Genomic DNA, 19,140 nt, shown 5'->3' on the forward strand with positions numbered 1-19,140 from the left:
GGCATTATGATATTTTCTGTCTTATTATCTATCCCTTTCCTAATGGTTCCTAATAGCTTTTTTTGACTGCTGCTGCACACTGAGTGGAAGTTTTCAGACAACTGTCTCTTTCTTGAGTGGTAACAGCTAATTTAGACCCCCATCGTTTTGTATGTACAGTTGGGATTATGTTTTTCAATGTGCATTACTTTGCATTTATCAACACTGAATTTAATTTTGTTGCCCAGTCACCTAGTTTTGTAAGATCCCTTTGTAGCTCTTTGCAGTCTACTTTGGACTTACCTATCTTGAGTAATTTTGTATCATCTGCAGACTTTGCCACCTCACTGTTTACCCTGTTTTCCAGATCATGTATGAATATGTTGAACAGCACCGGGCCCTTTACTGAGCCTTGGGGGAACCTACTCTGTCTACTGTGAAAACTGACCATTTATTCCCACCCTTTGTTTTCTGTCTTTTAACCAGTCATTGATCCATGAAAGGACCTTCCCTCTTACCCCATGACTCCTTACTTTGCTTAAGGTGCGGGACCCTATCAAAGGCTTACTGAAAGTCCAAATACACTATACCCATTGGATCACCCTTCTCCACATTTGTTGATTCCCCCTCAAAGAATTCTAATCGATTGGTGAGGCATGATTTCCCTTTACAAAAGCCATGTTGATTCTTCCCCAACATCTCATGTTCACCTACGTGTCTGATCATTTTTTTCTTTACTATATTTTCAACCAATTTGCCTACATACTGGAATTAGGCTTCCAGGCTTGTAATTGCCAGGATCACCTCTGGAGCTTTTTTTAAAAATCAGCATCACAATAACTATTCACTAGTCATCTGATACAGAGGCTGATTTAAACAATAGGTTACATACCACAGTAGTAGTTCTGCAATTTCATATTTGAGTTCCTTCAGAACTCTTGGGTGAATATCATCAGGTCCTGGTGACTTGCTACTGTTTAATCTATCAGTTTGTTCCAAAACCTCCTCTACTGACATCTCAATCAGAAAGTTCCTTAGATTTGTCACCTAAAAAGAATGGCTCAGGTGTGGGAATCTGTGATATTCCCAGAAATGAGAATGTGAGGGAATTTAAGAAACATGGAATATTGTTCTTTGAGACAACTAACCAGTAAAAACGGCACAATTATATTCCTTAAGCTTCTACACATCAAGAAGGCCTATAAACATTTTTTTTAAATAATTAAAAAACAAAACCAGAAAACAAGCTTGGATATGATCCACACAGTCCACGCTGGCTGAATCATCATGAGGTAAAACCACCAGGTCTACAAATGAAGAGCCCAGAACTATCTGGTGTCTAAAGGAAAAAGCATATACCACTAATTTGGTTTTGACTTTTGCTGGTAAATTCCCCAACACATGAAACATGGGCAATATCTACGTATTAATTTTTTGCATCAACTTTTTTCTCCTGATCTATCTCGAAGCACATCTAGTCTATTTCACTTTCATCATGGCATTTTCCTTCTGGAGGGTGTAATAAGAGATCTTTTGACGTTCTAGTCAAGAATCAGTGTGTTGAGAAAGGTGAGGAGCAGTGATGCTGGCACCTCCCTTCACAAACCTGCACCTTCTCTTACCCCCTCCAGACCATGTACATTAGTTATTCAGCATGCCCAGTTTCCATCAAGAGCTTCCTTCAGTAGTCTGCGAGTTGCTTTTTGCTGTGTGATTACTTCAGGGGAGCTATACCAGCTGAGAATATAGCCCACTGTTCTTGTATAAACAAGTACAACAAGCAGATCATCCAGCAGTGGCACACGGTCATTTCAAAAGAGGCTGGGAATTTCTTTGATATGATTGTTAAGATTTATCTGAACAAATGGTAATGAAATTTAGTAAAATACATTTGTATTCTGCTTATGAACCGTAGCAAGCTTCAGAAGCCAAACTCTTTCGTATGCTCGTGGCTTGTAGGAAAGGTAATAACTGCTATTGGCAAGATCTGGTTTTGCATAATTTTTTGCCATGATAATTTTCAAACTATGGTACACTCACCCAAGCAAACAATCTTCTAGGAATGTAATCCTTTCTTTTACTAAATTAATCATTATATATACACCAATTATTTGCTATATTACTGTCAACTATCATAGGAAGATTTTCTGCTGACCCTTGCACTCAGCAGATCTCTAAGTCTGCTACGGTTCATACTAATGCTTGACGATACAACTGAGAGCCTTAATAAATGGAGTGTAACTCTTTTGCAGATACACTGTAAAGTAAAACTACCGGAGGAAAGGCCGGATGGTCCCATGATTAGAGTGCTAGGATGGGACTCAGGACACCCAGGTTCAGTTCCCTGCTCTGCCACAGATTTCCTGTGTGACCCTAGGCAAGTCATTTAGTCTCTCTATGCCTCAGTTTCCTATCTCTAAAATGAAACTTCCCTACCTCACAGGGGCATTCTGAGATTAAAGAATAAGTTAGCCAGACACTATGGTGATAGGGGCCATATAAGGACTGTAGATTCTCCCAGCTCCATTGTAATTACCTATTATAGACAACAAATTGTGAGTGTTCAATAAATATATCTATTCCGTATGGGGTGGGGGGAGAACGGATGACGCAGATCATAGGACAACACTCTTTCCATTCCACTAGTAGCTCAGGAGAATGTTAAACAGCAGCTTCTAAAGTTCGACATTTTAAAATCAGCAAGTCCAGATAACTTGCATCCAAGAATTTTAGAATAGCTGGCTGAGAAGCTCACTGGACTGTTAATGTTGATTTTCAATAAGCCTTGGAACACAAGGGAAGTTCCAGAAGACTGGAAGAAAGCTAATGTTGTGCCAATATTTTAAAAGAGTAAACAAAATAACCCGGGTAATTACAGGCCTCCCAGTCTGACATCAATACTCAGCAAGATAATGGAGCAGCTGATAAGGGTTTCGATTAATAAAGAATTAAAGAAGGGTAATATAATTAATGCCAATCAACATGGGTTAGTGGAAAATAGATCCTGTCATACTAACTTTTTTCCCATGAGATTATACGTTTGGTTGATAATGGTAAAAGTGTTTCTGCAGTATACTTAGATTTCTGACAGGCATTTGACTTGGTAGCCGCATGACATTTTGATTTAAAGAATTTGCAAGATATAAAATTAACAAAGCAAATATTAAATGGATTAAAAGACAGCTAACTAATAGGTCTCAAAATGTAACTGTAAACAGGAATTCACCGTTGAATGAGTGTGCTTCTAATGAGATCCCACAGGGACCAGTTCTTGGCCCTACATCATTTGACATTTTTATCAATGTCCTGGAAATCATCTCTGATAAAGTTTGCAGATGACACAAAGATCAGGAGAGTGATACATAAAAAAGAGGACAGAGCAACCTGGTACAGCGCAACCTGGATCGCCTGTTAAGCTGGTGCAAGCGAACAATATGCATTTTAATACATCAGTGTAAATGTGTACATATAGGAACACAGAATACAGGTCATACTTATACAGTGGGGACGCTGTCCTGGGAAGTAGTGACTCTGAAAAACATGTGGGGGTCATGGTGGATAATCGGCCGAGCATGACCTCCCAGTCCGACACTGTGACCAAAAGGGCTAATGTCATCCTTGAATGTGTAAACAGAGGAATCTCAAGTAGGAGTAGAGGGGTTATTTTATCTCTGTATTTGGCACCGGTGCAACTCCTGCTGAAATACTGTGTCCAGTTCTGGTGCCCACTATTCAAGAAGGATATTGATAAATTGGAGAGAGTTCAGAGAAGAGCATGAGAATGATTAAAGGATCAGAAAACGTGATTTACAGATAAACTCTAGAAGTTAATCTATTTATCTTAACAAAGAGAAGATTAAGAGTCTATAAATCACAGTCTGTACATACCTACATGGAGAACAAATATTTAATAATGAGCTCTTCAGTCTAGCAGAGAAAGATATAACGTGCTCCAACGGCTGGAAGATGAATCTAGACAAATTCAGGCTGGAAATAAGACATAGACTTTTAACAGTGAAAGTAATTAACCATTGGAACAACTTACCAAGCGTGGTGGTGGATTCTTCATCACTGACAAATTTTTAAATCACAATTGGCTGTTTTTTCTAAAAAATAAGGTCTAAGAATTATTTTGGGGAAATTCTTTGGCCTGTGTTATGCAGAAGGTCAAACTAGATGACCACAATGGTTCTTTCTGGCCTTGGACTCCATAAAACTCAACATGTTTGACTCCTAAGGTGGATGTCACAGTGAAGACTACTCACAAAGCTCTGAATGAGCAATACAATTTCTTCATAAATCATCTATCTGAATTAAGTTCAGCTTTATAAACACGAACTTTAAAGGCCTCATTTATGATGGAAACCTAATTTTCAGGATATTCTTTCAAAACCCTAATCAGTTATCTATTGCATTAGCTGACAATGGGGCAATAGTGTTTTATCTTAACACTGAGCAGTACAAACTGAGCAGGCCTTTTAAAGCACTGTAACATGTGCCAGTGTTGCCTGCTCCAAGAAAAGGCTAGGAAATCACACAGGTCTGTCTTGTGTGCTTCTCAAGAACTCGGAGCCTTTGGGCTGTCATAGAATCATAGAATCTCAGGGTTGGAAGGGACCCCTGAAGGTCATCTAGTCCAACCCCCTGCTCGAAGCAGGAACAATTCCCAGTTAAATCATCCCAGCCAGGGCTTTGTCAAGCCTGCCCTTAAAAACCTCTAAGGAAGGAGATTCTACCACCTCCCTAGGTAACCCATTCCAGTGTTTCACCACCCTCCCAGTGAAAAAGTTTTTCCTAATATCCAATCTAAACCTCCCTCACTGCAACTTGAGACCATTACTCCTCATTCTGTCATCTGCTACCACTGAGAACAGTCTAGAGCCATCCTCTTTGGAACCCCCTTTCAGGTAGTTGAAAGCAGCTATCAAATCCCCCCTCATTCTTCTCTTCTGCAAGCTAAACAATCCCAGCTCCCTCAGCCTCTCCTCATAAGTCATGTGTTCTAGACTCCTAATCATTTTTGTTGCCCTTCGCTGGACTCTCTCCAATTTATCCACATCCTTCTTGTAGTGTGGGGCCCAAAACTGGACACAATACTCCAGATGAGGCCTCACCAATGTCGAATAGAGGGGGACGATCACGTCCCTCGATCTGCTGGCAATGCCCCTACTTATACAGCCCAAAATGCCATTGGCCTTCTTGGCAACAAGGGCACACTGCTGACTCATATCCAGCTTCTCGTCCACTGTCAACCCTAGGTCCTTTTCCGCAGAACTGCTGCCTAGCCATTCAGTCCCTAGTCTGTAGCGGAGCATTGGATTTTTCCATCCTAAGTGCAGGACCCTGCACTTATCCTTATTGAACCTCATCAGATTTCTTTTGGCCCAATCCTCCAATTTGTCTAGGTCATCAGATTTCTTTTGGCCCTGTCAGCTTCAATGGGATTGCCTGAACTGCATATCAGGACAGAATCTGGCCTTAACTGTTTAGTTACATTTATCTTTAGCCAGGAACCAACTTTTCGTAGGGGTTTTAATCCTTAGGAGGATGCAGACACTGCATGTCTCTAACTAGCTGAACTGTCATTGTCTCCTTCGTTTAAAAAAGTATAAAAATCACATCCCCTTTATGTTCCCTGTTAAGCTCACCTATGTCAACTATTCTGTAAGACAGAGGTGGGCAAACTACGACCCGTGGGCCACGTCCGGCCCGCAGGACCGTCCTGCCCGGCCCCTGAGGCAGGGGAGGCTGTCCCCTGGGAGACTGTCCCCACTCCCCCGCAGCCACGCCACTGCACAGCACAGTGCTCTGGGTGGCGGGGCTGCAGAGCCTGGCCTGACCCAGTGCTCTGTGCTGCACGGGGCAGCTGCCTGTCCTGGTGCAGCCGCGCTGCCAGCCACTGGCGCTCCAGGCAGCGCAATAAGGGGGCAGGGAGCAGTGGGGGGTTGGATAGAGGGCAGGGGAGTTTGGGGGATGGTCAGCGGCGTGTACAGGGGTTGGAGCAGTCAGAGGGCAGGGAACGGGGGTTGAATGGTGGCCTGGGGGGGCAGTCAGGAAGGAAAGGAAGGGTTGGATGGGATGGCGGGGGTGGTCAGGGGACAGGGAGCGGGGGGAGTGGATGGGGCAGAGGGTTCCAGGGGGCGCAGTCAGGAAGGAGAGGGGGGGCTGAATGGATTGGTAGGGGGCAGTTAGGGGCAGGGGCAGTTAGGGGCTAGGGGTCAGTCAGGGAGAATCATAGAATATCAGAGTTGGAAGGGACCTCAGGAGGTCATCTAGTCCAACCCCCTGCTCAAAGCAGGACCGATCCCCAATTAAATCATCCCAGCCAGATCTTTGTCAAGCCTGACAAAGATAAAAACTTCTAAGGAAGGAGATTCCACCACCTCTCTAGGTAACGCATTCCAGTGTTTCACCACCCTCCTAGTGAAAAAGGTTTTCCTAATATCCAACCAAAATCTCCCCCTCTGCAACTTGAGACCATTACTCCTCGTTCTGTCATCAGCTACCACTGAGAACAGTCTAGAGCCATCCTCTTTGGAACCCCCTTTCAGGTAATTGAAAGCAGCCATCAAATCCCCCCTCATTCTTCTCTTCCGTAGACTAAATATCCCCAGTTTCCTCAGCCTCTCCTCATAAGTCATGTGTTCCAGTCCCCTAATCATTTTTGTTGCCCTCCGCTGGACTCTTTCCAATTTTTCCACATCCTTCTTGTAGTGTGGGGCCCAAAACTGGACACAGTACTCCAGATGAGGCCTCACCAGTGTTGAATAGAGGGGAATGATCACGTCCCTCGATCTGCTGGCAATGCCCCTACTTATACATCCCAAAATGCCATTGGCCTTCTTGGCAACAAGGGCACACTGTTGACTCATATCCAGCTTCTCGTCCACTGTAACCCCTAGGTCCTTTTCTGCAGAACTGCTGCCGAGCCATTCGGTCCCTAGTCTGTAGCGGTGCATGGGATTCTTCTGTCCTAAGTGCAGGACTCTGCACTTGTCCTTGTTGAACCTCATCAGATTTCTTTTGGCCCAATCCTCCAAATTGTCTAGGTCCCTCTGTATCCTATCCCTACCCTCAGGCGTATTTACCTCTCCTCCCAGTTTAGTGTCATCTGCAAACTTGCTGAGGGTGCAATCCACACCATCCTCCAGATCATTTATGAAGATATTGAACAAAACCGACCCTTGGGGCACTCCACTTGATACCGGCTGCCAACTAGACCTGGAGCATTGATCACTACCCATTGAGCCCGACAATCTAGCCAGCTTTCTATCCACCTTACAGTCCATTCATCCAGCCCATACTTCTTTAACTTGCTGGCAAGAATACTGTGGGAGACTGTGTCAAAAGCTTTGCTAAAGTCAAGGAACAACACGTCCACTGCTTTTCCTTCATCCACAGAGCCAGTTATCTCATCATAGAAGGCAATTAGAAGGGGTGGTTGGATGGGACAGGAGTACCGGGTGGGCAGTCAGGAAGGAGGGGGGAGTTAGATGGGGCGGTGGGGGACAGTTAGGGGCAAGGGCTCCGGGGGTGGTCAGAGGACCAAGAGCGGGGGTGGGGGGATGGGGCAGTGGTCCCCGGGGGGCTTTCAGGGAACAGGGGGGGTTGGATGGGGCAGGAGTCCTGGGGGGTGCTGTCAGAGGGCAAGAAGTGGGAGGGGGTCAGATAGGGGGCAGGGGCCACGTCATGCCTGGCTGTTTGCTGGCCACAGCCAGCAAGTTAAAGAAGTATGGGCTAGATGAATGGACTATAAGGTGGATAGAAAGTTGGCTAGATTGTTGGGCTCAATGGGTAGTGATCAATGGCTCCAGGTCTAGTTGGCAGCCAGTGTCAAGTGGAGTGCCCCAAGTGTCGGTTTTGTTCAATATCTTCATAAATGATCTGGAGGATGGTGTGGATTGCACCCTCAGCAAGTTTGCAGATGACACTAAACTGGGAGGAGAGGTAAATACGCTGGAGGGTAGGGATAGGATACAGAGGGACCTAGACAAATTAGAGGATTGGGCCAAAAGAAATCTGATGAGGTTCAACAAGGACAAGTGCAGAGTCCTGCACTTAGGACAGAAGAATCCCATGCACTGCTACAGACTAGGGGCCGAATGGCTTGGCAGCAGTTCTGCAGAAAAGGGGTTACAGTGGACGAGAAGTTGGATATGAGTCAACAGTGTGCCGTTGTTGCCAAGAAGGCCAATAGCATTTTGGGATGTATAAGTAGGGGCACTGCCAGCAGATCGAGGGATGTGATCGTTCCCTCTATTCCACATTGGTGAGGCCTCATCTGGAGTTCTGTGTCCAGTTTTGGGCCCCACACTACAAGAAGGATGTGGAAAAATTGGAAAACGTCCAGCGGAGGGCAACAAAAATGATTAGGGGACTGGAACACACGACTTATGAGGAGAGGCTGAGGGAACAGGGATTGTTTAGTCTGCGGAGGAGAAGAATGAGGGGGGATTTGGTAGGTGCTTTCAACTACCTGAAAGGGGGTTCCAAAGAGGATGGCTCTAGACTGTTCTCAGTGGTAGCTGATGACAGGACAAGGAGTAATGGTCTCAAATTGCAGTGGGGGAAGTTTAGGTTGGATGTTAGGAAAACCTTTTTCACTAGGAGGGTGGTGAAACACTGGAATGCGTTACCTAGGGGGGGGTGGAATCTCCTTCCTTAGAAGTTTTAGTTGGGGATTGGTCCTGCTATGAGCAGGGGGTTGGACTAGATGACCTCCTGAAGTCCCTTCCAACCCTGATATTCTATGATTCTAACCAGCCCTCCATACAATTTCAGAAACCCGATGTGACCCTCAGGCCAAAATGTTTGCCCACCCCTGCTGTAAGACAAAATCATCCCTTAATTGTCCCTATGAAGCTTCCTCCACCCAATGTTCTAAATCAGTCCTTGCTACCTCCCCCTCTTTTGTACTCCGTCTAGGCAAGGTGGCCCTGACACAACCTCCTAAAAAATCCCTGACCAACCATGTTGATTTCTCTCCTTCCACATATGAGAAAAACAAAGTTACTATATTGTCAGCTCTGCATGACCTAACTTCACTTCTTGTAAGTATTACTTCAACTATTTGCAGACCAGTTAGCTCCCAACAGCTGTTTGTTCCGCTGCCACTTCTCAAAACCTCACCCTAAACCTGCCTTTGCTGCTAGATAGGAGGCAGCCAATATGCCAGAGCTATCATCAGCTCAGTATTAACACTCACTGCTGCTTTATCTGATTTGTAAAGTATAGGGACAGCGTCTGGTTACAAATCAGAAATTCTTCTTTTAAAAAACAATTCCCTTACACGGCCTTGCAGCAATAACATTCGTTATTCTCCTTCAGCCACAGACTATGTGATGCTTTCTCTGCACCACTTCTCCTTATGACCTCTTTGCCCATCGTATTCCTTTTGGTTTCCACTTCTCTCAATTCTAAGGCCAAAAATTAAGTCAGTTTGACTACGTTGCTGCGGGAGTGAAAAATCCACACCAAGGAGCAGTGTAGTTAACCTAACCCCAGTGCAGGCAGCAGTAGGTCAAGACTGAAGGGCTACAATAGGGCAGCTGTGATGCTGTAGCAGTGTAAGTGTAGACATACCCTAAGTGCTGCTTGCATCTTTAGTAGGACTGAGTAAGACAATCTAGGTGAACTCCTGCATTCTAACCACTTCCCACCCAGGCTTCTTAGAGTCCCAGATGTTTGCTCTTTAGAAGAAAGTTTACTGAACCCATCTTACTCAGCACTAGAAATTGAAACCCTGTCTAGGGAGAAGCATTTTACAGGCTGTAAATTGTATATCTGAGATGAAAAAGTCTGTTCTGAGCCTCCTGCTGTCAGTTACCAATCCTGCCAAAGAGACATTTATGATGTGAGCAGTATGGGACCCCAGCAAACCTATCATCACCTTCTTTAGGTTTAACAGACATACAAAGAACTTTCACAAAGTTAAACCTTTCCTTCTAAAGCAGCTTGAGAACTGATTTTAAGACTTATTTGGGGCACTCATACTGCCAGTGTCACAAACATAACTTTCCAGTCCAAGTTCCAGATGCACGCTTGTAATTAAACTTTTGTTTCAAACACAACATAGTATGTTCATGATAAGAAACACATTTTAAAATGTCAGACAATTATTTATTGAGCCTGTCAATAATCATTCAGATCCCTGCCTGCATTCTCACATTCTATTTAATTATACACTTCTTCCCTTTATTACTGCCCTTCTCCTCTCTCTATTCTCTTCCTTCTGTTCTTTTAAAGATTTTTGCTTTTGTTTTATTTTGTGATTTAAATTACTACTAAACTTTGGGGACACAGTTATACCAAAATAAAACTGGAGTAACTCCACTGACTTCAGTGTATCTGACAACAGACTTTGGCATTTAACATTGAAATAAAAGAGAAAATTTTATAATAAGCGTCCAGTTGCAATTTTATAATAAGCGTACAGCTTGCCTTATTCTCTGTGAGCCCAATCCAATATCCAGTGAAGTCAATGGAAGGACTCCCATTGACTTCAATGGGTATTGATTTTGGTGCTAAATTTGTTAATGAAATTGTTCGAACAGTGATACTATTCACAGGCTACATTTTAATGTTAAACTTTGTGACTGTATTGCATTCACTATTAACTATGTAAGCACTGTATCTTTTGTGATTACATGTTTTTCAGTTATGCAACATGGAAAAATACTGGTTTTGGTTTCATGTAATCCAAAGAATCAAATTTAAATATGAAACCTTTTAGAAAACTGAGACCCACCTCTAAATGCAAAGAACAAACATTTGCATTACCTATTTGTATTAAAATATGCAGAAATTTCCAAAGTACTCAGCCAACTTATAAATTTTTATAACTTCTTAAAATTGTTAACATTTTTTAACACACAGCATTATTTCAGCTCTGTGAAGAGCTCAATAACAATCTTTCTGGTCTGGAAAAAAGGAAAGAACATTAAAATAAAGAATGCAGAATAAATAAAAACAAAACAGTACTAGCCGTACATCCACACATACAAAGACAACTTTCATGGTGAGCTCTAAGCAATTATAATAACACAATGTGCTGCATGTTGATTTCACCAGTGAAAAGAATTTCTCTAGTTATTGAAGACTTTCCTGGCAGAGTTTCAGAAAAAATTCTGACATTCTCCAAATCTGACTTCTGTGCAATGCAAGTCATGCACATTTTAAACACTGACGAATAATGCTGCCATTCTTCTGTGAACTGTTAACAGCTGTAGAAACTATTATAGCCTGCTTAAAAACATGTCTCTGTAGTCAATAGTCTCCAGACACTTAGCAATACTAAAGCTATTCCTGGGGCTAAACTAGATTTGAAATGTGAATACAAAGTTTGATTTATGTTGGAAATGAAACAACAAACATCTGATCTTTCCCTTTTTTAATAGCTATTCATACAAACATGAGCATCAGCTGCATAACTAGAAAGTGATGTACCAAATGTACTGAAATTAGAAAAAAGGGAGACCACCCACAGGTTCTTTCAAGAAGAAAAGATTTGTCAGGGATTAAAGGTCTCTGGAGACGATGGCTGGTACTGTCATGACTGCCTAGTATTCCACTCCGCCCCATGGAGAGCATGCGTCTCTGTAATGCAAGGTTGCCCAAATCAAATTTTCCAGTAGTGTGAAGAACAGAAAAGTGATCATCAGTTCTACACCATATCATGGAGCTGTGGATTTCTGACTGATCACAGATTCAATGGATAAATCAGACTCATCCAAGGGGAATGCATGAATCTTGTGTAGTGGTGCTGTTCCCCCACACATTGAAGCAAAAGTGGGAGCAAAAGGGATGCTTGGGCTTTCTCTGATGATTCTTGGATAATGACTTGGAAAAGGTGGGAAGAGACCTGGATGGGGCGGCAGGAAGAAGTAAGACATCTGAAGTTTCTAACACATTCTATCAATTCCCATACTTCATTAAACTAGAACAGAAACAGCATGCAGAGAGTCCAGGCTTGACTCTTCACTCAGGTAAACTCCCGCTGAAGTTCTTTCCTTTCTTCCTGTGTCCATGGCTGACTTCTGAAACTCAAGAAATTAAAATAAAATAATAATAATAATCTTGAATTTCTGAAAGATCTGGGGAAAAAATAATTAGATCTTTACAAGAGTAGTGACATAGCTAACAAATCATAGCTACCATGCTTCCTACAGCAAAAATGCACACAACCCAAAAACCAGTTGGGGCTACAAGGAAAATGAGCACCTGAAGCTCATGGTGACTTTATTATGGGTGCTTAGTAGTTCTGAGTAAACAGGAAGGATGGTCTCATTGATGAGTCACTGAACTGGGATTCTGAGATCTGGGTTAAATTCCCAGCACTGCTTCAGATTCCCTTCTCAGCCTCTCTATGCCTCATCTCTAAACTGTGGATGATAGTTCCTTTCTTCCACCTATTGTCCCTCTATCTTTTCTGTTTAAATTGGAAGCTCTTCGGAGAAAGAACTCTTACTCTGTGTTTGTGCAGTGCCTACACAATGGGGTCCTGACCTTAGCTGGGGCCTCCAGGTGCTACTATATTGTAAACAAACATTAAGAATGATGAGGCAAATCAGTCCCTTAGAACTGGTGAGCCAAACATAGAGCCCATTCCTGAAGTTGTGCTCACTCAGACAAAACACCTAGCACATTATGAGACTAGTAACTGTTAAGTCCAAATCCCTCTGAGGAGGTGGTCCAGCCCAGCCATCCTCCTGTCACATATGAGGTAGCTGTATTTAGCAGAGAGATCTGTCTTAGGCCCTAATTCAGGAAAGTAGTTAATCATGTGCTTAAATCTAACACTAATCAGGGATCTCTTAAGTACATGCTCAGCTGTTTTCCTGACTAGCGATGCTTTCCTGAATCCAGGACATAGCGAGTCCCTATTTTGGAACATCACTTGAGTATTTTAGTTTTAATGTTTTTATCAGCTAATGAACTATGTGTTTTTTAATCTTTCAGGGCTGAAAGACTGATCCTCAAAATGCTCCCAAACAATTATATTGGAAAGTGGCTTCTTCCTACACACTTTTTATTCCTCAGCAGCTAATTCTAATTAATTTCTGGAGCTGTGAATCTCTTTTTAACCAGCAGCTGTTAGAGTGATTGTAAGGTCATGTCTAATTTCTGTCTGATTTTGGGAGGCCGCCATGGCTAGGAGAAGTGAGCTGTAGCTCACGAAAGCTTATGCTCAAATAAATCGGTTAGTCTCTAAGGTGCCACAAGTACTCCTTTTCTTTTTGCGAATACAGACTAATACGGCTGTTACTCTGAAAGAAGTTATTGTTATTGCTGCTGCCAGTCCTAGGTTTTGTTTTGTAAATTAATTTTTTTAAAGCATCACGCTGGAGTTTTCTTAGCAGGTGCAATTTGATTAGTGAATTTCCAATGTGTCTCTTTTTCCCCATATGTGCAAGACACTCCTCAAATTTATCCAGCAGAGCTGCAAGCAGCTGAGTAATCGGTTTGTCTGCCTTCAGGACTGCTTAAATGTTGTCAGGCAGAGCTCTCGATACACATTCCGAGTGCTTGGCTGGGGAAAAAGCTGTGACCTCGTCCCACCCATAGCAAAGTCTGGGCAGGTCCACTGGGAGCCATCAAAATTAACCTTATGCTGCCCCCAGTGAAAGGTTAGGACAGGGATAAACTCTAGCAGAAGGACTGAATATTTATTGAGTGCACCAGCTGACCTCAGGGAAAATCTTGCTCCCTTGATTGCCCCCCATTAAAACTGTGCAGGACCTGCAGTTGTCCAGTGTCGGGAGCTCTGGCTAACACTAACATTGCCGACAGCTGCTCTCATGTGATCAGCAGCTCCCTCAGAACACTGATGACCCATGGATTTGGTGGAACTTCAGGACCCTGAGACAAAACAAGGCAACTATTTCATATATGGCCCCAATTGTAGCACAGACATATTGTAGCTCCTACTCTTTATAGCAGGGGTGGCCAACCTGTGGCTCCGGAGTCACATGCGGCTCTTCAGACGTTAATATGCGACTCCTTGTATAGGCACCGACTCCGGGGCTGGAACTACAGGCGCCAACTTTCCAATGTGCCGGGGGATGCTCATTGCTGAACCCCTGGCTCTGCCACAGGCCCTGCCCCCACTCCACCCCTTCCTGCCCCCTCCTCTGAGCCTGCCGTGCCCTCGCTTCTCCCCCCAGAGCTTCCTGCACGCCACGAAACAGCTGATTGGGAGGTGTGGGGAGGGAGGGGGAGACACTGATCGGCGGGGCTGCCAGTGGGCGAGAGGCGCTGGGAGCGGTGTGGGAGAGCTGACGGGGGGCTGCTGACATATTACTGTGGCTCTTTGGTAATGTACATTGCTAAATTCTGGCTCCTTCTCAGGCTCAGGTTAGCCACCCCTACTTTATAGCATCAAATTCCAGCTCTTACAGCCTGATACAGAGCCCGCTGTGTCAGTGGGAAAAGTTCCACTGACTTCAACAGGCTTTGGATCAGTCATCTACAAGACCATACATAATCCTGCTCTTACCTACATCTTTGCTTTCATTTCCCCCTACTCGCACTCCAGCTCCCTCTGCTCTTCCTTTTTACCAGCTGCTCCTTTTGTCTCTGTTTCCCATCCTCAGCTATGTGCCATATATATGACGCTGCCCTCTATGCCCAGAACACTATTCCTGGACCTTATTCAGATCTCACATCACTGAAAATCTGGGATAACATCTCTGTCAATGAAGCTATTTGGATGTAAAATTGAATCAGGTCCTGGTCTTATTTGCCAAGCATCCTCTCTCTCCTCCTATCTCTTCAGGCAACCTCTCCCTGCCTTTTGCTCATAATTAGTAACCACCAGACCCCCAACTCCTTAGCCATTACTGGCTATTTTGTCTTGTGTTTGTCATTCTTGCCTTATCTAGACTGTACATTTTTCAGAGTATGGGGCTTTTTTGTGTTTGTAAATGCTGTGATAAACTACTGTGCTATATAAACTATTGTTGGTAATAACAGAAAGAGATGATTAGATGGAGATTAAAGCACTGACAGCAGAAAAAAAAAAAAGAACAATATTAACCTGCAGGTTTCTCCCCCAGGATGGTAGGAGTTGTGGCAGACAGAGAGCGAGAGTGAGTGTTTTTTGGGGCATGGGGGTCACACACTGGTTCTTGCAGCTTTAATGGACACCTGAAAAATAGTGTAGATATTCAGAAACCATAACTACCTTCACATTAGAGATAGATTAAATTACAGAAAAGGCAAGGGAAAAAAAACACAGCAAGCTTAATAGAAGCCTGTTCTGGGGGTTATTTAGTCAATTTCAGTTATGCTTCTGAGTACAACACAAACATAATGCAACATTGCTATTAAAATTCTCAGAGTGTTTGCAAGTGAAAAAGAAACAATCAACTCAACACATTTCCCGCAGTCATTCATTTGCAATTGGGATGTGGGGTACCAAATAGTCCTAGAGTAATTACAAAATAAAGGCCGACAGTTCCAAACAGTAAACTCTCACAGGTGTTTGTTCCCTTAACACCAACCTGATTTGAAGCTTGAGTGCATATACAGAATCTGAGGTGTAGTGTGTCAAGTTAAACTAAGTGAGAAAAAAGATCAGTTTGGAGACTTGCAGAGTTTACACCAGGAGGCTAACCTTGGACCAAGTGAATTATTAGCAGTTAAGGACTGAATGTAATACTTATGGTTAAAAAGGGAATATCAGGAAGAGCAAGAGGGGTCCTATGTAAAATAAATAATATGGGATCATATAATTAATGCTGTTATCATAATGCATACGCACCAGGGGCACTGGCATGGGCAATATTCATTCAGTCATTTCCTAATTTGAGAGTGTTTGACTATGCAACCTTTTGATCCTTTTAAATCCTTAACTTTGTATTTCCTAATTTTTCATTGTTTAATTTATAGATGAGAGAAACCTTAACTAGTGTTAAATGTAGCTTTTTGTTTGTGGATTTCCTTAGTTTTTAAAAGAAAGAAAATCTTTTAATATAATAAAGCACTTATACATTTGTTGTCTTCAGTGTGTAATTTGTTGCTATTGTTATCTTTGTGAAGTTTCATATTTCACCACTGAGTACCATTTTGACTAATCTATTGAAAGCAATGAAACTATATTCAAACAAAACATGTTGTTCAAAAACGTAACGTCAGTATTATTGCAACTTCTAAATGACATTTTGTTTTAACTGTGTAAGAGAAAGTGGAGTAGGGACTCACAACTATGATACCTACCTTTAAAAATGGGTATTTAGAAAGCTGGAGCCCCCAATTTGTAAGAAGCAGATAAACTATATCCATGAAAAGGAGCTGGAATTTTGTATCTTATTTTTCATATAATCCTTTTGAGGAAAGTAACACACAATGACCCTTTGTACGGTGTTACTTACCCAGTACAAACCCAGAGGAGCACAGCAGGCGCTTAGACAAACTCAGCCTGCTTTCCTTATAGTCCCTCCTGTAATCATGTTCTGGGAAGTCAGAGGTAAATCAATTATCAAAGGCAGCCATTGCCAGGGCAACCAGGCCAATAGTGACTCTCCCCAGGTGGGCAAATGAAGTGATGGGAGAGAGTGCGGAGTGGCTGATTATCTCTGATGTCACAATAATACTGCTCAGACAACAGCAGAGGCAGCAAATGTGCACTGTGTAGAAAAATCAGGCTTTTTCAGTGTTCCAGTTTTCCCAAATGTCCTAAAAAAACAACACCACAAAATACACAGTGGAGATCATTCCATACACGTATTAATTAGTGACTGAAATTTGGTTCAAATTCCCCATGGCGTGTGTACAAAAATGGGTTCTAAAATAAGGGTGCAACACTGAGTTACAGACCCAGTTAAAAAAAATTGGATGCAATCTGAACTATGGTCTCGCTATACGAGACCATAATGTATCTGTGTAGGTATTCCTACTGCATTCATCACTGTATTAAAGAGTTATGCATATGCACATAAGGTTTATAACACGATCAACACTTCCCAGTCTGACTAACAATATCATATTATTACAGCCCTCTGTTTTCCATGAGCAGACACTGCTATTTGTGACAAACTGTCCAATAATTCTGGGAGCAATAATCTCTGAAATCTTATATTGACAATGTTATACACGGTACATCACTCTCAGGAAACAGTCATTATAAGAAACTTAATTCTAAAATATCTACTTTCCAATGATAAATCTATTAACTAATAATATTTCACATTTTACTGTAAGCCTTAAAAAGAAAATATTAGTTACTAAAATCAAGATACACAAATTATAGCTTAAAACACACTCCACATATCAGAATTAAGGGCTGTTGTGTTTGATGAAATATGTGTTTCTTTATGGTTGATAACAGTAGTGGCCTGGATCCACAGCTGAGGAAGCAGATGGGCAAAGGCCATTCTAAGCCTCCTTTGTATCTCCTTGACTGGCTAAAGGCTGGTGATGGTGGAAAGCAACCTTAGGTTTTCTCTAAGTTACACCCTGCTGCCCACAAGAGATCAGTCCAGCTCTGGTCATCATCAGGGCATAGAGGTGCCTTGGCCACACAATACCCTCTTATCCCAAAAATGCCCCTTGTACTGGATTTCAATGAGTCATTACACCGGCTCCACGCCACTTGAAGACTTCCCTTTACACTATGGAAATCCTCCGGGAGCCAGTTAATCCAACTTTCTGGCTGCTGCGCACTATTGGAATGCACAAGGCAGCTGGAGGAGAATTGAGCTCTGAGTATTTATGTTCATGTTTATTATGTGGATAGTGTAAGATGTCCTTAACTATTCACTTGCCTGCTTACTTGGTGCTTGGATTTAGTAAATTGTATGACAGATGATCGCATCGTTGTCTCTTAGCAACATTAACAAGTTTCTGAAATTATGATTTTGGGTTTTAGAATTTGTACTAAGACCTCTACAGTAGTTAGTACCAAAGAGGCAATTCATGAACAGCAAAGAGGTGATTCATCCCCCTCTTTCTCCCTCCACCCCAGTTATGAAGTGATATCATCAGTTTGCATTTCCATAAAAACAGCAGAGGAAAACCACTGTTTCACTGAACAGTATAATTTTGTATGCCACTTCCATGTCCAAACGAAAGTATTAGATCTACAGGGGGTCATTACAAGCTAAAGGGGCAAATTTCCAGTGCTATGGGTAGTACATTGGATCTGCAGCATTCACAGACACTCCAGCTCGGAGAGTATAAAGATATTCTCAAGTATTAATAAGCAGTGGTGGAGAAATCTCAAACATTTCAGCTCTGATTTAGGGGTAAACCCCAAAGTCTGAATACTTACTACAACTGTCTCCACCCAATCAGATTCTCCCTCCCTCACCCCCATCTGTCTAGCCCAATATGATCCACAATTGCTTTTCTCTTTCCCTCCAACTCAGGGGCTGTGGGACACAATTTAAAGTGGGTGGACTGTGGGGTGACTCACCAGAGGCCAGGTCCTGCCCAGATGGGAGACCCTGGAGGAGGAGGGGTTGGAGAGTGAGCCCGCACTGCACTTATCCCACAGCAGTTCCTGTCCCTTATGGCTGGCCTGCTCCAGCCCATTCGCTCTCACCACCACATGCAGACAGGGCCCTTCCCACATAACATCCTGCTCCTTTCCTGGCCCTGGTGCCACTGGATTGGTTGCCCTGACTGGGCTGTGGCAGGTCAAAAAGTGGTTGGGCCATGCCCTGGGTGACCCCTTCTCGCCCTGGCTCTGCAGCCTACTCTCCCAACTACAATCAGTAGATTATCCCACCATCCTAAGATCAGCTGGACCCATTGCTCAGCGACATCCATTGCTCAGTGTTGCCCCGCTAACACACACCATTTTCCTAGGTCAGCCCTCTCATCTCCCGGATCCACAATAGCGTCCCCTCAGCCCAAAACAAGCCCCCAATCTTCCCAGAAATTGTTGATCAGCAGGTTCTCTGGCAGTCTCAACTAGACTCACAGCTGTTACTGTATTCACACTATGTGCGCTCCAGGGCTTCCCCAAGGCAGAAGTGCACAGGATTGTCTTGCATCCCGCTGACATGGGAAATCCCCACAGCACTTAAGATTTGAAAACGGCATTTAATTTAATACCGGAAATTAAATTACCCAAAAGCTAAATAATTATGAGAGACAGACAAAGAGAGAGAAAATTATTAGGTTTCCATGTACACATCAACTGCTCTCTTTGAGGCTGAC

General features: G+C 43.0%; 1 protein-coding gene across 10 annotated transcripts in view; it reads right to left on the reverse strand.

Moving 5' to 3' along the window:
* The window catches only part of RTKN2 (rhotekin 2), a 354,426-nt gene that overhangs the window by 319,728 nt on the left and 15,558 nt on the right, over window positions 1-19,140 (reverse strand). For 6 of the 10 annotated variants that reach the window (XR_007357827.2, XR_007357832.2, XR_012669360.1 and 3 more), the window contains 2 exons: window positions 15,014-15,123; window positions 11,352-12,014 (listed from right to left, as the gene is read on the reverse strand). The gene's annotated coding sequence lies outside the window, so the exon portion shown is untranslated. Of the gene's footprint in view, window positions 12,021-15,013; window positions 15,124-16,349; window positions 16,654-19,140 lie in introns of those variants that run through there. The other 4 variants (XR_007357836.2, XR_012669361.1, XR_012669359.1 and 1 more) reach the window with 2 other exon arrangements.

The sequence above is a fragment of the Caretta caretta genome, chromosome 7, assembly GCF_965140235.1.
Source record: "Caretta caretta isolate rCarCar2 chromosome 7, rCarCar1.hap1, whole genome shotgun sequence".
NCBI classification, from domain to species: Eukaryota; Metazoa; Chordata; order Testudines; family Cheloniidae; genus Caretta; species Caretta caretta.